The sequence below is a fragment of the Elephas maximus genome, chromosome 7 (assembly GCF_024166365.1).
Source record: "Elephas maximus indicus isolate mEleMax1 chromosome 7, mEleMax1 primary haplotype, whole genome shotgun sequence".
Taxonomy (NCBI): domain Eukaryota; kingdom Metazoa; phylum Chordata; class Mammalia; order Proboscidea; family Elephantidae; genus Elephas; species Elephas maximus.
The window spans coordinates 7,292,029-7,309,611 of record NC_064825.1 but is presented as its reverse complement, the minus strand read 5'-3'; the positions used below and the strand labels follow the sequence as shown (position 1 = coordinate 7,309,611).

The 17,583-nt window shown below is 37.9% G+C and overlaps 1 protein-coding gene across 3 annotated transcripts in view; it reads left to right on the top strand.

The window, feature by feature from the left end:
* SIK2 (salt inducible kinase 2) overlaps positions 1–17,583 on the top strand; it is a 137,322-nt gene that overhangs the window by 34,257 nt on the left and 85,482 nt on the right. Inside the window, exon 1 of one of the 3 annotated variants that reach the window (XM_049889315.1) lies at positions 5,510–9,081. The exons of the other annotated variants lie outside the window; for them this stretch is intronic. The gene's annotated coding sequence lies outside the window, so the exon portion shown is untranslated. Of the gene's footprint in view, positions 1–5,509; positions 9,082–17,583 lie in introns of those variants that run through there. 3 annotated transcript variants of the gene reach the window in all.

Sequence of the window (17,583 nt, the reverse complement as noted above, 5' to 3'; positions counted from 1 at the left end):
CCTGTTTTCAGTGGTGGAATTCCTGCCTTCCATGCAGGAGACTCACATCCGATTCCCAGCCAGCGCGCCTCGTGCCCAGCCATCACCCGTCCATCAGTGAGGGCTCACGTGTCACTATGATGTTGAACAGGTTTCAGCGGAGCTTCGATACTAAGATTGTCTAGGAAGAAAGGCCTGGTGATCTACTTCCAAAAACGAGCCAATGAAAAAAACCCTATGGATCCCAGTGGTCCAGTGCACAACCAATCGTGGGGATGGTGCAGGACCAGGCAGTGTTTCATTCTTCGTGCACGAGGTCACCATGAGTTGGGGACTGACTTGACAGCAGCTGCCAACCCCTTCCCTTAACTGGGCCTAGGGTCCTTAAGTCTAGAGACTCTCTGTTTGAGTCGCTCAAGAGACTGAGTCTCCGGATTTCTGGTGGGGTGGAGGTTGGAGCTGCTCACCCAGTTGCGTAGAATGAGTGAGAAGATCTGGGGATGGAATTGCTTCTGAAGCTGTCTTTAACTGGTCATCCTTATGTTAGCTTCGCTTCACACCAACTTTCAGAGTTTCTTATGCCGCCAGTTTCTGAGTGTTTGGAGGATTCTGCAGAGTCCATTATATTGATTTTAGGCTTTTTCCATTGCTGAGGATTCAGGTTTCTCCGTTTATATTTCATCAGTTAAATTTTTTTGTTTACAAGTTCTCTAATTGGTTCTTTTTCCGTTTCCTAGTCTTAGATATATTCCCTTATCTCTGGTAAGAGATTAAACATAAGTATTTTATCACTAGATGTTTCATCATTATTTCTCATCCCTCTTTAAATACTTGAACATAGTTTTAATAGTTATTTTAACGTCTTTGATAATTCCATCATCTCAATTGTTTTTGGGTCTGTTTCTGTTGTTTGATTTTTCCATTAGTTATTAGTTGCATTTTCCTGCCTTTTGTTATGTCTATCATTTTTTATTCAATGGTGGACATTGAATTTTATGTTGTCTCTGGATTTTGTTGTTTGCCATTAAGGAGCTTTGTTGAGCTTTGTTCTGGTAGATAAGTTACCTGTAGTTCAGTTTGATGCTTTCAAAGCTTGTTTTTAAGTTTGTTAGGGTGGGTGTTGCTGTTAGGTGCCGTCGAATTGGTTCCGACTCATAGTAACCCCATAGGACAGGGTAGAACTGCCCCATATGGTTTCCAAGGAGTGGCTGATGGATTTGAACTGCTGACCCCTTGGTTAGCAGCCAAATTCTTAACCACTACACCACCAGTGGGTATAGGGTAGCCTTAATGCTAAAAATAGTTTAGGCTCACTTCTAAGGCATGGCCTTTTTAAAGTCTCTAATGGGTGCCCGGAATGGTCAGTGAGAACACTACACATTGGCTGGTAAAAATTCAATGATTCTTAGCCCTGTGTGGGCTCTGGGAACTATTCAGCTAACAGCTCCCCAGTCATTCTTTGCCCAACCTTGTAGAATTTCACCCTATGCACACACATTTTAGTATTCAGCAGAAACTTAAGAACACCCCTATTCATATTTCTGGGGCTCTTTTTCTGCATAGCTCCCTCCTTTCCAAAACTTTACCCTGCGACTTCCAGAAATATCAGACTTCAATTCTAATTTCTGTCTCCACTACTCAGCAAGATAGCCGTGCTTTGCTTGGGATCCCTTTCCCTGCTCTGAAGTCCAGAATGTGCCTGCAGGCAGAAAGCCAGGAGATCATAGGGCTTGCCTTATTCATTTTCTTTCTTTTAGGGATCACAGTCCTGTGTTGCCTATTGTCCAGTGTCTGAAAATAGTTGTTTTATATATTTTGGTCAGCTTTCTAGTTGCTTTAAGTGGAGGGTAAATCTGGTTCCTGTTACTCCATCATGGCTATAAGCAGAAGTTAGACATTTATTTTAAAATTCTTGTACAGTACTATTATATTAACTCTTTTTTTGGGGTGTGTTCTTCATTGTTGACTTGTTCTCTGTCTTAAATAGAATATACATTGCTTGAGAGTTTTCTCATTCTTTGATCATATGTATGCCTCTTTATAATTAAAATTCCTTTGTTAGATTGTCTCTTGCCTCTGTTTAGGCAGCCTGCTTGGGTAGAGGGATAAGACCTGCTGTTGGGGTTTTCACTGAGAGTAGAGGGGTGAGTAGAAAGTATTTCTAGACTAGGTTGCCTGGTAGCTGATCTACTGGGAGGAAATGCTCCCCTTTCCTTGTAGGCGTCACCAGCCCCCTGGACACAAGGACACTGACCTGTGTCTCTGTGATCGTATATACGTTTCTCCCGCTTGGTTCACACACCCTCTGTCACTGCCAGCGGTATTGTGCAGGGGTGAACATGGACTGCACCCACTGTGGTATTCCAACAATTGTCCCTTAGCCCTTTCCTGTTCCTAGGTTCCATCCTTCGGCCCGGAGCACTGATAGTTCTCTTGCCATCTTTTGTGTCTGTATTACCTTTGAAAGTTCAGTGTTGATCCTGGCCTTAGATTTTCCTCTGTGGTTTGATTCAGTCTGTCCTAGATCACAGAATATTTCCAGTTTCTAATCCGTCAATTCCTTTTGTTCTCGTGTGACCATTAATTAATTAATTGACTGACTTTGTCATTTCCAGAATTTGGTATGAGAGGGGAAAACTAAAGCCAGTTCTCAGGCTGCCGTCTTGAAGCAGGAAGAGTAATCTCTCTGACTCTGCCTTTGTTCAACCACTTCTTAATAGGTTTTCTTTTTATTGTTTATCAGTTTTTCAGTAGTATAAATATCTAGCTTTACTGTTGATAAGCTAAACATAAAATAGTATAACATTTGCTCTTTGCATCTTTATTCCATTGTGAGCCAATAATTATGTAATTCAAGAAATAATTACTGGGTTTCTTATCTAGGTATTGAGGGAGAGAGTGCTGTCCAAAGGGGTAATTAAAGACATTTAAAATTATGCTGTAATATGGTATGTGGTAAGTGCTGTATTAGAAGGTACAAGAAAAGTTATATAGTAAGTCAGAAAAAATAGGCAGTCATTAATAGAGAGAGATAATATTTGCAGAGTCTAGAGTTACAAACTCAGTGGCAATATAGCATCTGGTAAAGGTTACCAGTGACTTAATGGCCAAATCTAATTGCTTCTTTTTAGTCCTCATTCTCTTTGTTTTCGCTGCTGCAATTTGACACTTAGCAAGCACTATTTCTTTTTCTTGGAAATTCTCTTCTGTGATGAGTTTCTTTCCTTACTTTTAAAACCATTGTCTGTCTCATTTTCTTGTTCCCTAAAAGAGGCGTTCTATACATTGTCTCACTGTGAACTCCTGTATTCCCAAGGCTTCAGTGCTTCTAGGCAGATGATTCTCAAATCTTTGACTTCAGCCTTTACATTTTCCTGGACTCCAGATCTTTATTGTCTCTTACTCATTTCCTGTATCCTCAGCACCCAGTAAAGTGCCTGACACAATAATAGGCGCACAGTAGTTGAAAGAATGAGCTAAAACTTGTTTTGCTTTTAAAATGTGTATTATGTTTTAGAATGTAGAGCGGTCAGGCAGTCTTTACAAATGTATGTATAGATTTTATTGTTTAATAACAGCTTTTTCATAATGGAGTGATAATTTTTATATATTGATTTATGAGAAAGTAGGCAACACCTTGAGAACCAAAAAAACCTCCCTCAGCATTATAGTAAAACAATATGTTTAACATCTGCTTCACTGTCAGACTAATTTTGAAAGTCCTGATATTCCCAAAAGGGGCTAAGGAAAAGGGAAAATTTTTTCCTAACATGCTAGCCACGAGGCATGTATTTCATTTTCTAAGTTACCCCTCTCGGCATTTCTGTTGTTTAGGCTTACTTTTCATCCTTCATTTCAGAAAGCTAAAATTTGTTTGGATTAAGAGAAACTGTGCTTCATATTCACCTTTTAGTTTATTTCTAAATTTATGTTCTAAATATACAATATTTCTCATGCTGCAAAATACATAGGAATCTGAAGAAAAAGAAAGCCAAAATACTCAAACTGTCATGAGAAGATTTTGGTTCCATCTTGTGAAATTTATTACTACTATTTAATATTGTTTGCTATTTAAAGTAGTTTATCTATGGTTCATAGTGATATATTTAGAAAGCATAAATATATTTATACATAAGATATTTGTATTTCATTATACATACGTATTTTCATAGGCACAGGGAAAAGTTTGGAAAATATGAAATCAAGCTGTCAGTAGTTGTGTCTGAGGGGTAGGATAATGGGGGAAGTTTTCATTTATAGTTTGTGTGTTTCTATGTTTGAATTTTTTTCACAATGAGCATGTACTGCATTTGCTATTGAAAAACGTTTTCATTTGGAAGAAAAATGAGACAGCTCTACGGTGAAGTTCAGAAGACATCTTAGAGTGTAGATCTGTTGGAGAAGGTCCAACTAAATGGGAGGCTATGGCATGTGTACCCAATCCTGGAATATATGTCTGTTTGCCAATTATAGTCTCCCTTCAATGTTCGTGTTCTTGAGTTGTCAGTCAGCAAAATGAATATTTCTTATTCTTTCCTAAATTCTGTCAGGCTGCACATATTTCATAATTGGTATGTCATGTAGCCTGTCAGTTCCAGTGTTCTAGCACCTATTGTATTTCAGCATACCACAGCTGGTTAGGGTGCTGTCACATAGCTTCATTCTCTTTTCTGCTCACTTGTCTATCCATCTGTGAGTACAGTATTTTGTTGATCCTTGCACATATTCCATTTATCCGCCTGTACTCTGACTTTGAATCTGCTAATCAAACACTCTACACTTTAGTTGTTGACCACTGTGTTCTAAAATAATGTTTTCTTTTGCAAGTGCATAGCAAATTATTTTTGCCAGTTCAGGTAACATCTTGCTTACAAATGAGGGTAACCAAGTAAAAGAATTTGGATGCTTGTAGTATTCTAGACAAACACTCAACTAGGTACCATGTGTAATTACATGGCTTTATGATATACTTAAGTGGTTATATCACCTGAGTGGGGCTCATAATGCTTGCTGAGGTAACCTAACAAGGCCCGTATGAGGATAAACCTAGGTAACGTGTATGAGAGTATAAATGGTAAAGTGCAGTGCAGATGCATGCCTGTACTTTTGTTATTGTGCTAATTTGGAGTCCCTGTGGCACAGGTGGTAATGGTGGTGGGAGTACAGAAGGAAGATATTGCTAGTGCCTTTTCAACATTACTTTCTCATATCTAACAATATCTTTTCTCCAGGATAGCTCTTTCATAAAATATTTTAATTACCCTAGGAGTTCTCATAAGTATTTGTACATCCAAAAGTTGATCTAGGAGATAAAGAGTGGCAGAAAAATACAGTTTAGTGGTTCACTAATTCAAGGTATGTACAAATGTAGCAGTGTCTTCTCCGTGTTATCTATGAATAGTTTATTAGCCCTGAAAGCTGTATTATTTGACTGTGATTGTGTAGATCTTTTCCTCATAAAACATTGGATTAGATGTATTTACTGTATGTAAATATGGTAAAAAAAAAAAAATTTTTTTTTTTAAAGTATCATTTAATATCTTAAATTTAGATGTGTTTTAAATCTTAACTTCAGCATAACTTGGTCAAACCATCTCTGTTATGCATTTGTTAACAAGTAGAAGAAAAACTGATCATTATAGGAAAATATAGACGTAATTACCAGTAAATATGGTCTGCTTTTTGTTCTTGAAGGTGTGAAGAGAATTTCAACCTTTTCATTGAAAGTCAACATGGAAAGCTTTTATGAAAATCGCATTCCCCTAAAAGCAGAATTCTTCTTGCTTGTCATTTTAAAATATATTTATTGTGCACCCATTACAAAAATTATAATGCTACAACGCTGTAGTAGAGTTACATAATCTTTGGCATAATTATTGGTTGCTGCAAGTATAGGGTAGACATCAATACCTAAAAATCTTATAAACATTATTATGTTGATCTTCTTAAGCAATGATTCTCAACCTCTTTCATTTTTTCCGTTCACATTTCTAACTAATTGAAACAGCAAATATAAATTCACTGACTTGACTATGTTGGGTTTTTTTTTCCATAAGTTATTTTATATTTAAAATAGGAAAAATACTTTTCATATAATTATATAGGTAAATGACAGTAAAAATAATAGGCTTGAAGCAAGGTTGTATTCAGTAAGCTAAAACCAAGTGAGCTCTACTTTTATGTTTACTCCAAGTCTTAATAATATGGCTGGTCTCAGTAGACATGAGTTTTCTAGAAATAGCACTTTTTTTTTTCTTTTTAATTTTATTAACTTTCATTGAGCTTCAAGTGGACGTTTTAGAAATAGTACTTTTATTATGAGTTTCAAATAGAGAAAATTTTGTGTTTTCTACCTTTGAATTTATACACGGAAATAAAAGTGATTTTTAGGCCCCTTCTGTTTTTTGTTAAGCGCATTTCTGAGTTCATGTTAGATTTATATTAAGATACTACAAGCTAAATATTAGTTGTTGAAATAATTAATATTTTGCATAATCTACGCAAAGAAAACTATTCTTTAATTCAGTAAAGTAAGATTAAAGGTAATTTAAGTTTGAGTTATTAATGTAGTAAGCTATAGGAATTGGGTGGCTCTAAATGAGTTGTAATGGGAAGTTTCTTTGTTTTTAGTTTTAGGATTTTGGCATTTTTTGTTTTTTAAGAAAAATAATGTGCTTACAGGTAACCATTGTTTGTACGTTCCTTCATTTATTGATATGTATTGAAACCCTTGTGGCAAAGTGGTTAAGAGCTGCGGCTGCTAAGCAAAAGATGAGCAATTCTAATCTACTAAGCGCTCCTTGGAAAATCTGGGGCAGTTCTCCTCTGTCCTATAGGGTTGCTATAAGTCAAAATCAGCTTGACAGCAATGGTTTTTGTTTGTTTGTTTGTTTTATATCGAAAACCTACTATTCTATGGTAGGCACTTCAGTTTGATTAAATTGCTTCCTTATAATAGGTTGTGATTTTGGTTTTATTAATGGCAAATATATTACCCTATCCAGGGTGACTTCAGTAGACTGATGATTTCAGTGGAGATAACTTGCTATTCCAAAACCTTTACATAAATGCTACTTGTGAGTAATTATTGACTATACCAAGGAGCCATTGACAGCTCTTTATGTAAGTATGTATCCCATATAACTTTATATAATGAAGGTCATGTACCCAGTGCTTCTAAGATCTCATTTAGATGCTAGTTTCTTAGACTCTATCAAATTTATTGAGTATACACCATGGAAGCATACAGAAATAAAAGGGATAGTCCCTGCCTTAAAGAAAGATGAGTCTAGTTTGGGGGCAAAAAAAAAAAAACTTTGAAAATATTTTAGATCTAATCTATCAACAGATTCAAAGTAATATAGAACAATGTCATAAAATCCTGAGTTAACACAGAAAACACTTATAAATTTAAATCTTGTTGGAAACAGTAAGTCTATGGGAAATTGGTGGCTAGGGAACTGTGACCAACATAAATAAATCACTTCTGACTTTTTAACACATTTATGGTCAAACCGGGGCACTTGTATTGTGGCCCTGGGCAGGAGAGAGGATGAACAACAGAAATTGGTAGGGTATCAAAATCAAATCTCCTCGTTTATACTTTTGCCAAGAATCCTGGTGATACGATGATATGTCATTAATATCATCTGGGAACTCCCTTTGCCACGTCACTCCAATTTTAAGCAAGTTACCATGGAAAACAGGGAGCACTTAAATGTAGACGAGAGTACCTTGAAATTCATGTAAATGAGCATCTAACTAATGTAAGGTTGGGGAAGCAGAACCAACCAGATTAAGATGACCTTGTTTTGAAAAGTTAGTTTTAAAATAGTTGCTAATGATTCTAATAACAATAAATGGTGTTTATAAAATAATTACCATGTGCCAGACTCTCAACTAATCATGTTGTATGCATTGTCTCATGTAAGCCTCCCATGGGTGGGTGTATTATCATTGTCATTTTATAGATGAGGGAAAGAAGACTCAAAAAAGTAAAATAAACCTGCCCAAGGTAACACAGTTAGTAAGTGAAAGAGGTAGGATTCAAGCCCAGAGGAGTCTTTATTAAAAAGTCTGTGCTCTTAACCATTATACTAGTGTTTCTCAAAGCATGATTTGTAGACCACAAACATCAAAATTTTATTGAGTACCTGTTTAGAGGTTCCTAAGTTCCATACCAGATTTGCTGAATCAGACTCCTTTAATGTACAATCCAGGACTCTGCATTTTTAACAGGCTTCCCAAAACGATTCTTAAGTACACTGAAGTGTGAGAACCACTGCACTATACTATATGGCTACTTAGTTTGAGTACATAAAGACAAATAATAAGGCCTGATATGTAGGAGGGTGAAGAATATTTCTGGTAGTAAGAATGATACAAAATAAAATCATGGAAGTGTGAATAAGTTCCACATGGGCTGGCAATATTTGTAATATTGAAAAACATACATTGCAATACTTAGAGAACTTCGAAGTGTAAATTAAAGATTAGGACTGTACTTTGAAAGGAAGATAGTTCCCAGTAAGTTGAAGAGTTTGGTACTTACATCATCCCGCTTTGTTAACAACTTACTCACATCTGCATCAATGTTGAAACATTGTATTTCCACTGTTTGTTTCCTTCATCAAGGAAGTATCCTTGCTTCGGATAGTCTATTTTATTCATTTTGGGGTCGTCATCTCCTAGCTTAGTCCCTAGTAGATACAGATCCTTAGTAAATGGCAAGTTATCTCATTTTTTTCTTTTAAAACTTTTGGAAGGCCCAAACTGGGCTGGAGTCCTTTCTAGCCCAATTTGTAGCAGTTTGAGAACCTTGAGCATCACCTTCCCATCTAGATCCAGAGATCCAGGAGAAGTGTCAAGTTTAGCTTCCATGAACCAACCACCAAAGTTTTAACCCAACCTTGAATCCTGAGTCTTTCCAGATGCCCCCAGAAGAAAATTCCCAGGAAGACACAGCAGCTTCTCATCCTGTATCCTCAGAAATACTGATAGCTTCAGTAACTTGACCCTCAGGCCTGGTACCAACTACCCTTCCCCTCCACCAGAAGTGCTGCCCTAAAAGCAGGACAGAGAAGAGAAGATCCAGCAATAGAGGTAACGGGATAAGACATTGTTACTTTGAATGAAAAGACAGCTCAGTTGGAGGGTCTTTAATCATTATAAAAATCATTTCAGACTTGAATTTGAATGTGTTATTTCTGGAATTGTTCTGGGAACTGTAGAGTGAAAAAAGCAGTCTCTCATCCTTCCTCCTCAGTGCAGAGATGCTCAGTAACTTGACCTTCAGCTTTGGTGCCAGATGCCCTTCTCCTCCCCCAGAAGAATTGCTCCAACAGCAGGAGAGAAAAGAGAAGATCTAACAAGAAAGGCAGTGGGGAAGGGAATTGGCATTTACAAATGAAAAAGTACTTCAGAGCCCTTAAATTGTGGTTTAAAGAAAACCTTCTCTTCCTCACAGGATGGAGATCAGATTGGATACAGACATAAATGTCCATATTGCTTTCCTCAGAAGCTTTCTGAGAACTTAAAACCATGAGGAATGGTTAATTGTAGCAACAGGATGGAGACTTATGCCAGAGAATTATACCAGAAGTAGATTTGATCCAGTTTCAGTGCCAGTACCAAAATGTTCCACCAATAATTTTAGAATCACTGTGGGGCAAGCCAGGATGTTTCTGTGAAGTGAGTTGCTTTTTCCCTTTGCAGATCAGTCATTCCTCCCTTTCATGTTATCTGCAATTTATAAGTTGTCTGTATAGTTTAATGCCTTTCAGATTTCACTTTGCTTGATTCCATTTTATTGATTGGCCATTTTTTGGCACTTACATGTGTATTTTAGGATTCTGAATTCCCCAGTCCCTAGACAAGGATATTGTGTTTAGTAAAGTAGAAACCAACAGCCAAACCCAGTGCCATCCAGTCGATTCTGACTCATGGTGACCCTATAGGACAGAGTAGAACTGCCCCATAGAGTTTCCAAGGAGCGCCTGGCGGATTTGGACTGCCGTCCCTTTGGTTAGCGGCTGTAGCACTTAACCACTACGCCACCAGGGTTTCCTTAGTAAAGTAGAAGTTCAGTGAAAAGGAGGAAAAACCCTCAACGAGATGAATTGATACAGTGGCTGCAACCATGGGCTCAAGCATAGCAGTAATTGTGAAGATAGCATAGGACTGGACGGTGTTTCGCTCTGTTGTACGTACATGAGGCCACTATGAGTCAGAACTGTCTCAGTGGCACCTAACAACCACAAGAACAAAATCAATCATAAGATGAGATCCATTGTTAAGAATTTGCAACAAATGACTGCAGGGAAAGTAAGAGCAGAAGTTGGTGATTTACGGTATATTGTTCAGGTAATGCTTAATTGCAGTAAAATATGTTAGTAGAGTTTTTTCTGCTCTGTAAAAATGATCCCCCTTAAAGGAATTTCTGTTGTGTTATTTCAATTTTCAGTACAAAGTAAACGTGTTTAAATGGGGGAGGGGTTCGTAGAAGCTCCAATGATTGGGTGAATCCTTATGGAAAAACAAACAAGTCTAGATATCAGGCTTAGAGTACATATTTCCTTTTCTTTGCTAAATATTTTTCCTGCTGAACTGTCTGGTTGCTACATGATCTCTTATGCTGTAGATTTTTCCTCTTTACAATGTAGAATACTCCAAGATTTGAGTCATTATTATTCAAACAGCATTTGATGGTGGTCAGATTGTATAGCCAAAATAAGTACTGTTTACTTGCCTCTTTTTCTTTACTTATTTCTTGACTCAGTTGTATGACTTTATCGGCTTGGTACCCCTGCTTATAGTTCTACCTACATAAAGACCAAATATGTGAGTTATTTCAAATGAAAGGTAAATTCTTTAATATTGCGCTTTGTTAGATTGGCATAAACTGACTTTTTAAAGTGTTGCTTTACAATTCTAAGACAGGCATCTTGAGTAGCTTTTCAAATTAGTTCCCCACACCTAAATGCAAGTGAGAATTGTACATTTTTCTGCTTGTCATCAATTACCTCTTTTCAGTCATAACCGTGTTTCACTAACTATGTCCATCTGTTGTGGCTTATTAAGAATCTGTGCACCCATCAACTGAACACTTTTAGAGGAGTGTAGTACCAAAGCTTGGTGGTGAATGTGGCTTTATGTTTTCTGTGAAGTGAAATTTCCCTCCCCAGGTATTGACTATTCTTGTTTTTCACTGGAGATGCAGACACTTTAGAAGACAGTTAGGAGTAGGAAATCTGATTTCAGAATGTATTGCAGTCATTCCTTTGAGAGAAAATTTAATCAGACTATAATTTTTTTATATATAAAGCATTTTCTAATACATTAAACAACTTATTAGATTTATCAGTGGATCCTTCAAATATGTATAAATGAGTAAATGAAATATGTATAAATGAAAGCCAGAGAACTTTAAATTTTTTTTTTTCTTAAATATTTAAATTATTTATTCACCTGGGGTTTTTTTTTGTCTTCCTTTAGTCACTTCTGGAGCCCTGGTGGCACAGTGGTTAAGAGCTGTGGCTGCTAACTAAAAGGTCGGCAGTTCAAATCTACCAGCCAGAAACCCTATGGGGCAGTTCTGTTCTGTCCTTTAAGATCGCCATGAGTCGGAGTTGACTCAGCAGCAACAGGTTTTAGTCACTTTATATACTTTGTTAAAAGATCTGAAATCCTAAACTTCTTTATATAGATCAGGGGATATCAATAATTCCTTTATGTCTTTTTATATTAACTATTGCCTATAATCTGGGGTATCTGCTGCTTAGTTTTTTGGCTAAACTATACAGAGGCTTTTGATGATGACAATGATGGTGATAATAGGTGTTGTTGAAAGAACTGTGGCCTGAGACACCTCTATTGACTCCCTCCTGCTAGGTAGATTAGGTAGAAATCTCTTCTGTGTGGCTCCATAAATGGCCTTCAGACTCTCTCTCTCAATGCTATACTTGCTGTTTTATAATTGTATGCTTATAGTTCTGTCTTCCCTACTCAACTGAACTGCTTGAGGGGCAAAGAGCAACTCTTATTTATGTTTGTATCTCTAGCACCTGGCAGAATACTTAGCCTACAGCATATAGTAGATACTCTGTAACTGTTTATTAAAAGATTGAGATAACTGAATGAAGATTCAGCTTCTGTAGACCAGGGTGGAGTCAACCAAGAACGTTATATTGCCTTAAGCCATTTTTCTGTTATTATTAATAGTTGTCACTATTCATTTACTTGGGAATGTGTTATTTTCCAGTTTACCAAAAAGGTTAATGTCATAAATATATTCATATGCTGATAATTTTGTTCAGAATAGCCACATGCTCATAGGCCTTTACATAAGGTTATGTGTGTCCTGGCTATTATGTGACTGCAAGCTAGCCTGTTACTCACCCTGCATATGTGCAGTTTGTTTACTCCTGCCTTACCATTCTGTGAAGATAATAGAAATAGTAGTTGTCACCATCATTTTATCTCTTTTTAGAGAAACTCATTGAGGTTAATGGAAAAAAACAGGGACAAGTTATTCATAATGCAAAATACCCCATTCAGGTTGTTTCCGAAATGCATTTGCTAACATTTCTGAAATATCTGAACATTTATTTTGCATTGTGCCTTACACGTAATACATAATGTTTACTGATAGTGATTCTGGCATTTCAAATAAAATAGTCATGTTATGAAATTCTGACCTGAATTGCTGGTAAGCTAATTATCCAATTCCCTTTCAGTTTTTTTACTTTCCTCAGAAACTTCTATTCCTTTTTTGATGTAGGCAGCACATTTCGGATGACAGTAACAGCATAAGCTAAAGTGCAGAAGTAGAAAGTTATGAGGTTCACATGGCTAACACAGCAGTTCAGGCTGACTGGGACACAGGGGGAAAGGGTGGTAGGGGGAGATGGAAGTAGGGAGAGAGAGTAAGGACATAGGTAGGTCGAAATTATATTTTATGGATGTTCTTGTGTACAAAGTTGACTAAAGAGAAGTATGACTAATTAATGCTACAGTCATAGAAGAGCTATTGAGGGTTTTTAAATAGAGGAATGACATATTCAGAATTCTGCTTTAGAAAAATTCACTTATATTAGAATTGGGAAAGACCTTGACAAGTATTGCAGTAACCCCACTGAAACGCAGTCAGGACTAATGTAGGATAATAACAGCATGACTCAACTGAGGCGGGGGTGGAAGAGGGGGCAGGAGTGGAGGAAAGATGCACCAGATGGGAGAGAGATTGCAGAAAGAGAATATCAAACCCTGGCATTGTTTTCCAAAAGCATAAGAAAATCAATGAAAGGTAAAAACATGTCAGGAAAAGATTTGAAAGTAATGCTGATTTGGATACCTTTTTGCCATCTATAGAACATCTTTGACACTTACATGATTTAGTCTCTTTTAGTGACCAATTCATTTAATACTTACTATTTTGTGATCATTTTGTTCACTTTTTGCTTACTTTTCTAATGTTCTTTGTTAAATTTTCCTACAATTGGAGCCATTCTTTAGTCTCTCATTTGTTATTGTTAGCCCCTTTTAATTTTTAGTATTAGTCCAATTTGATTTTCCCTCCCCATCTACCCTACGAGTTCAGTGGCAGAGAGCAGAGTGCAGAGACCACACTCAGCTAACTCTTGTGAAGGGGAACACACTATAAGCTTTCACAGATGTCTCCTGGTGATTCAAAAGTAAGAAATGAAGCATAGCTAGGCATCATGGGAACTTGACAGCTAAAAGATGTTTTTCATTTAAGAAATGTTTCCCATTTAAGGGAAATCTTGTTCTTTCTGATGGTTTCTGTGCTTCTAGCACACATCTCTCTATCCCTCGTAACCTCTTTCCTAGCAGGCTTCCTTTGCTTATTCCTTTTACAGTGGCTCGTAAGAGCTCCCTGTTTTTATATACTCTCTCAGCTCGGGTTCTCACAACTAACTGGCAGCTTCCCTCTTTGTCTCTCAGTTTCAGCATTTCCCGAGAGAGGGAATCTGATAAACTCAACTCACTTTTTAATCCAAACCATAAGCCATAGCATCCTTTCTGATGTAGCATCCTTTCAGCTTGTCATTAGGTGCCGTCAAGTCAATTTTCCACTCATAGTGACCCCATGTGTCAGAGTACAGCTGCCCCATAGAGTTTCCTAGGCTTAATCTTTGCGGGAGCAGATTGCCAGGTCTTTTCTCCTGTGGAGTGGCCCGTCGGTTCAAATGGTTGACCTTTCGGTTAGCAGCCAAACGCTTAACCGTCGCATCACCAGGACTCCTTTCCTTTCAGCTACAGGGACTAAAAATCTGACTCAAATTGGCTGATAAATGAGGAAATGTATTATCTCATATAACAGGAAGTCCAGAAGTAGGGTAAATTTGGGAGTTGATTTGGAGACTCAACAGTGTCATCAAGAACCCCAGGTTCTTTCCATCCCTTCCCTCTGCCATCCTCCATATTGGCTTCATCCTTAGTAAAATGGCTACAGCAGTTCCAGGTGTCACGTGCAGAGACAGCAACATTCAGAGGAAGAAGTGGCCGTTTCTTCCTGTGGCTTTTTCTTAAGAGTAAGGAAGATTTTCTTAAAATCTGTTTCTAAAAGGAGCAGATTTCCCCCTCCTGCCTCCTTGGCCAGAATTGCAGTTAAAGATTTATTTAAATTAATAAGTCTTGTTGGTAAGAAAAAGAAGCCACCAGAATATGCTGTTAACGAATCTGTCACTGGCAAGGGAAATGGGATTACCCTGAGACCTAATCAGGCCCACCTCTGGAGTTGGGGTTGAGGTGATTTTCCTCTGTGGTAAATGAAGCCGTATATCTAGAAGGTGGAAGGGAATGGCAGCCCACTGAAGGGGACCCAGAAAAAAAGCCCATCTGTTCAAAGATTCACGTTCATATTCATTGGTGGATAAGCTCTTTTAAAATGGAAATTACTTTGGGAATTTTACTGAACAAAATTGGAATTCTATCAGAATGAAAGACAGTTTGCTACAGTTATTTTTGAGTCAAGTGTGTACCCCTTTCCCAGTTAGCTATGGCCCAGAGAGGAAGATCCCATGTATAAAACAAGGCCTGTGTGCTATGACTGAGGACTCCCCCAAATGGCATGGCAAACAGGTACACTGAAATATGTCTAGTATATGCCTTTTTTTAGATCCATTTTCTGAGTTCTTATAGACAGTTCTTCTGAGATTCTCAGTAATGAATACATTGGTTTCTATCAAATAGTACTTCCTACTGTCATCAGAAATATTGGATAGTCCATCATGAAATTCTTACAAAGTTTGAAATACAATTTAGGGAAAGTCCTTTCCTCACAACGAGCCTACCATATAAGATTATAGTACCAGTAAAGATACTTTCCAAAACTTGAACCTAAGAGATTTAATATCCATGATGTGTTATCTAGCCTATTTTTCAAGATTAATTTCTAGTAAGAATGTCACACTTTGCATGGTCTGTATCTTGCTGAGTTTGTGTGTACCAGTGATTAAGATGAATCTGAAAATATTGAGTATCATTCCCAAGAAAATGGCCCTTAAAGACACCTTTCAAAACTGGACAGAACCCACTCCTGAAGATCACCTTTCAGCCAAACAGTAGACAGGCCTATAAAGTGAACCATAACACCCATGAGGAACGTGCTCGTCTGAACAATCAACCATATGAGACTAAAAGGGCAGCATTTGCCCAAAAACAAAGTTCAGAGGCAAGAAGGGGCAGGAAAGATGGGTGAATGGAAACGAGGAAACCAGGGAGAAAGGGGATAGAGTGCTGTCACATTGCGGGGACTGCAACTAATGTCACGAAACAAAATGTGTGTAAATTGTTGAAGGGAAACTAATTAGCTTTGTCAACTTTTACCCAAACCACAATAAAATGTTCAAAAAATAAAAATATTGTATCTTCTATGAGACTGTGGTATGGTATGCAAGCCAAAGATTCAAACTATAACATCATTAAAGAATAAGATTATTTATGGATCAAAACGAAAACAAAAATAGGTTAGAGGACCAAAAAGACTCTTCGTTTCAAAGATGTGTGCCAGTGCACGTACCTGCAATTAGAGATTTGTTTGTGTTGATAAGCTCTGTTGGTAAGAAAGAGAAGAGGGATGGGAAAAGGAAGTAGGGAGGGTACCAAAGACAACTCTCTTCTGTTCATTTTTACCCAGACCCCTGATGGCAGTTTTGAATAGTAGATACTACTACAGGCCAGTATTTCTTATAACATATTCCACAAATGCCAGTTCTTGGCCTGCTCCTTGAAGGATTCTTTAGTTATGAACAGTAGGAAACATATTAAATCCTTCTCCTAGAGACTCCCATTGCACATTAGCAAATTAAAGACTGAGAAAGTCTGTAGTAAATACTTTAATCTTGTAATTTTCAAACTTTTCTTAATTACCAAGTCTCTCATTTCACATAGCGTCCATTAATATCTTGCAGAGCACACTGGGGAACTGCTGAAGTCAGAGAGGAGTGTTCTTGAATTGAGGAATAATGTTACGTTGTTGTTGTTAGGTGCCATCAGGTTGGTTCCAAGTCACAGCAACCCTGTGTATAACAGAAGGAAACACTATGAAAACATTAAGATCCTGTGTACGACATTATGACCCTATGGACAACAGAACGAAATACTGTAAAAGCAGTGTTTTAGTTAAGTATAATCTGGTAGTGCATAGGATGCATTGGGGACAGAAGAGACTGGACGCATAAAGGTCCTCTTTGGAAACTGTTGGAATAATTTGGTGTGAAGTGGATATCACATGTAGGATATTAATAGCAAATATTTATTCATTCATCATCTCAACAAATTTTTATTGAGCAGTAAATCCTTGTCCTCTTGGAGTTTATTTACATTCTAAAAGAGGGAGAAATACAGTAAACCAACAAATAGACAAAATAGCTAGTGGTGAAGGGTGCTAAAAAGGGAGCGGAGCAGGTAAAGATGGGACTCCAGGGGGAAGGGAGTATACGAGGGAGACCGTTCTGACGAGCAGGCGTTTACGCAGAGGCATTTAATCAGCGGGGAAGAAAGCACTGATGATGTCTAGGCAGAGGGGACAGACGTGCGAAGGCTTTGAGGTGAGAACGTGCCTGTTACTCGGGAGCCCTAGGAACCCAGCGTGGCCAGAGCGGAGTGAAGGAAAGAAGAGTAGGAGATCGAGGTGGGTGGGTGCAGGAGGCAGGGCAGGAAGAGGGAATGAGCAAGATAATGCAAGATCTTACAGATCATGGTCCTTTGGAATTTATACTGAGTGAGACTAGAAGCCATTGGAAAGTTTTAAGCAGAGGAGTGACATAGTGTGGCTTCGTTTTTGAGTGGTCATCTGTAAAAATGGCGTGGTGGAGTCTGACCTCCTCTAACTTCATAAGGGGAAAGGAGAATCAAGATCGACAGCCTCATAGGTGGAGGTCGGACATGTCTCCTATCCAAGTTCTTTACGAATTCTGGCACCAACCGTTCCTCCCGTGGCACTCTCTACTTCTCTGCTGAGTTTGATAATTTGTTGCAATGGTCACACAGAACTCACAGACCATACTCACAGTTATGGGGTTCATTAGGGAAGTAATAGGTTACAATTCAGGTTCAGGACAGCCTCTTCTCAGCCATGAC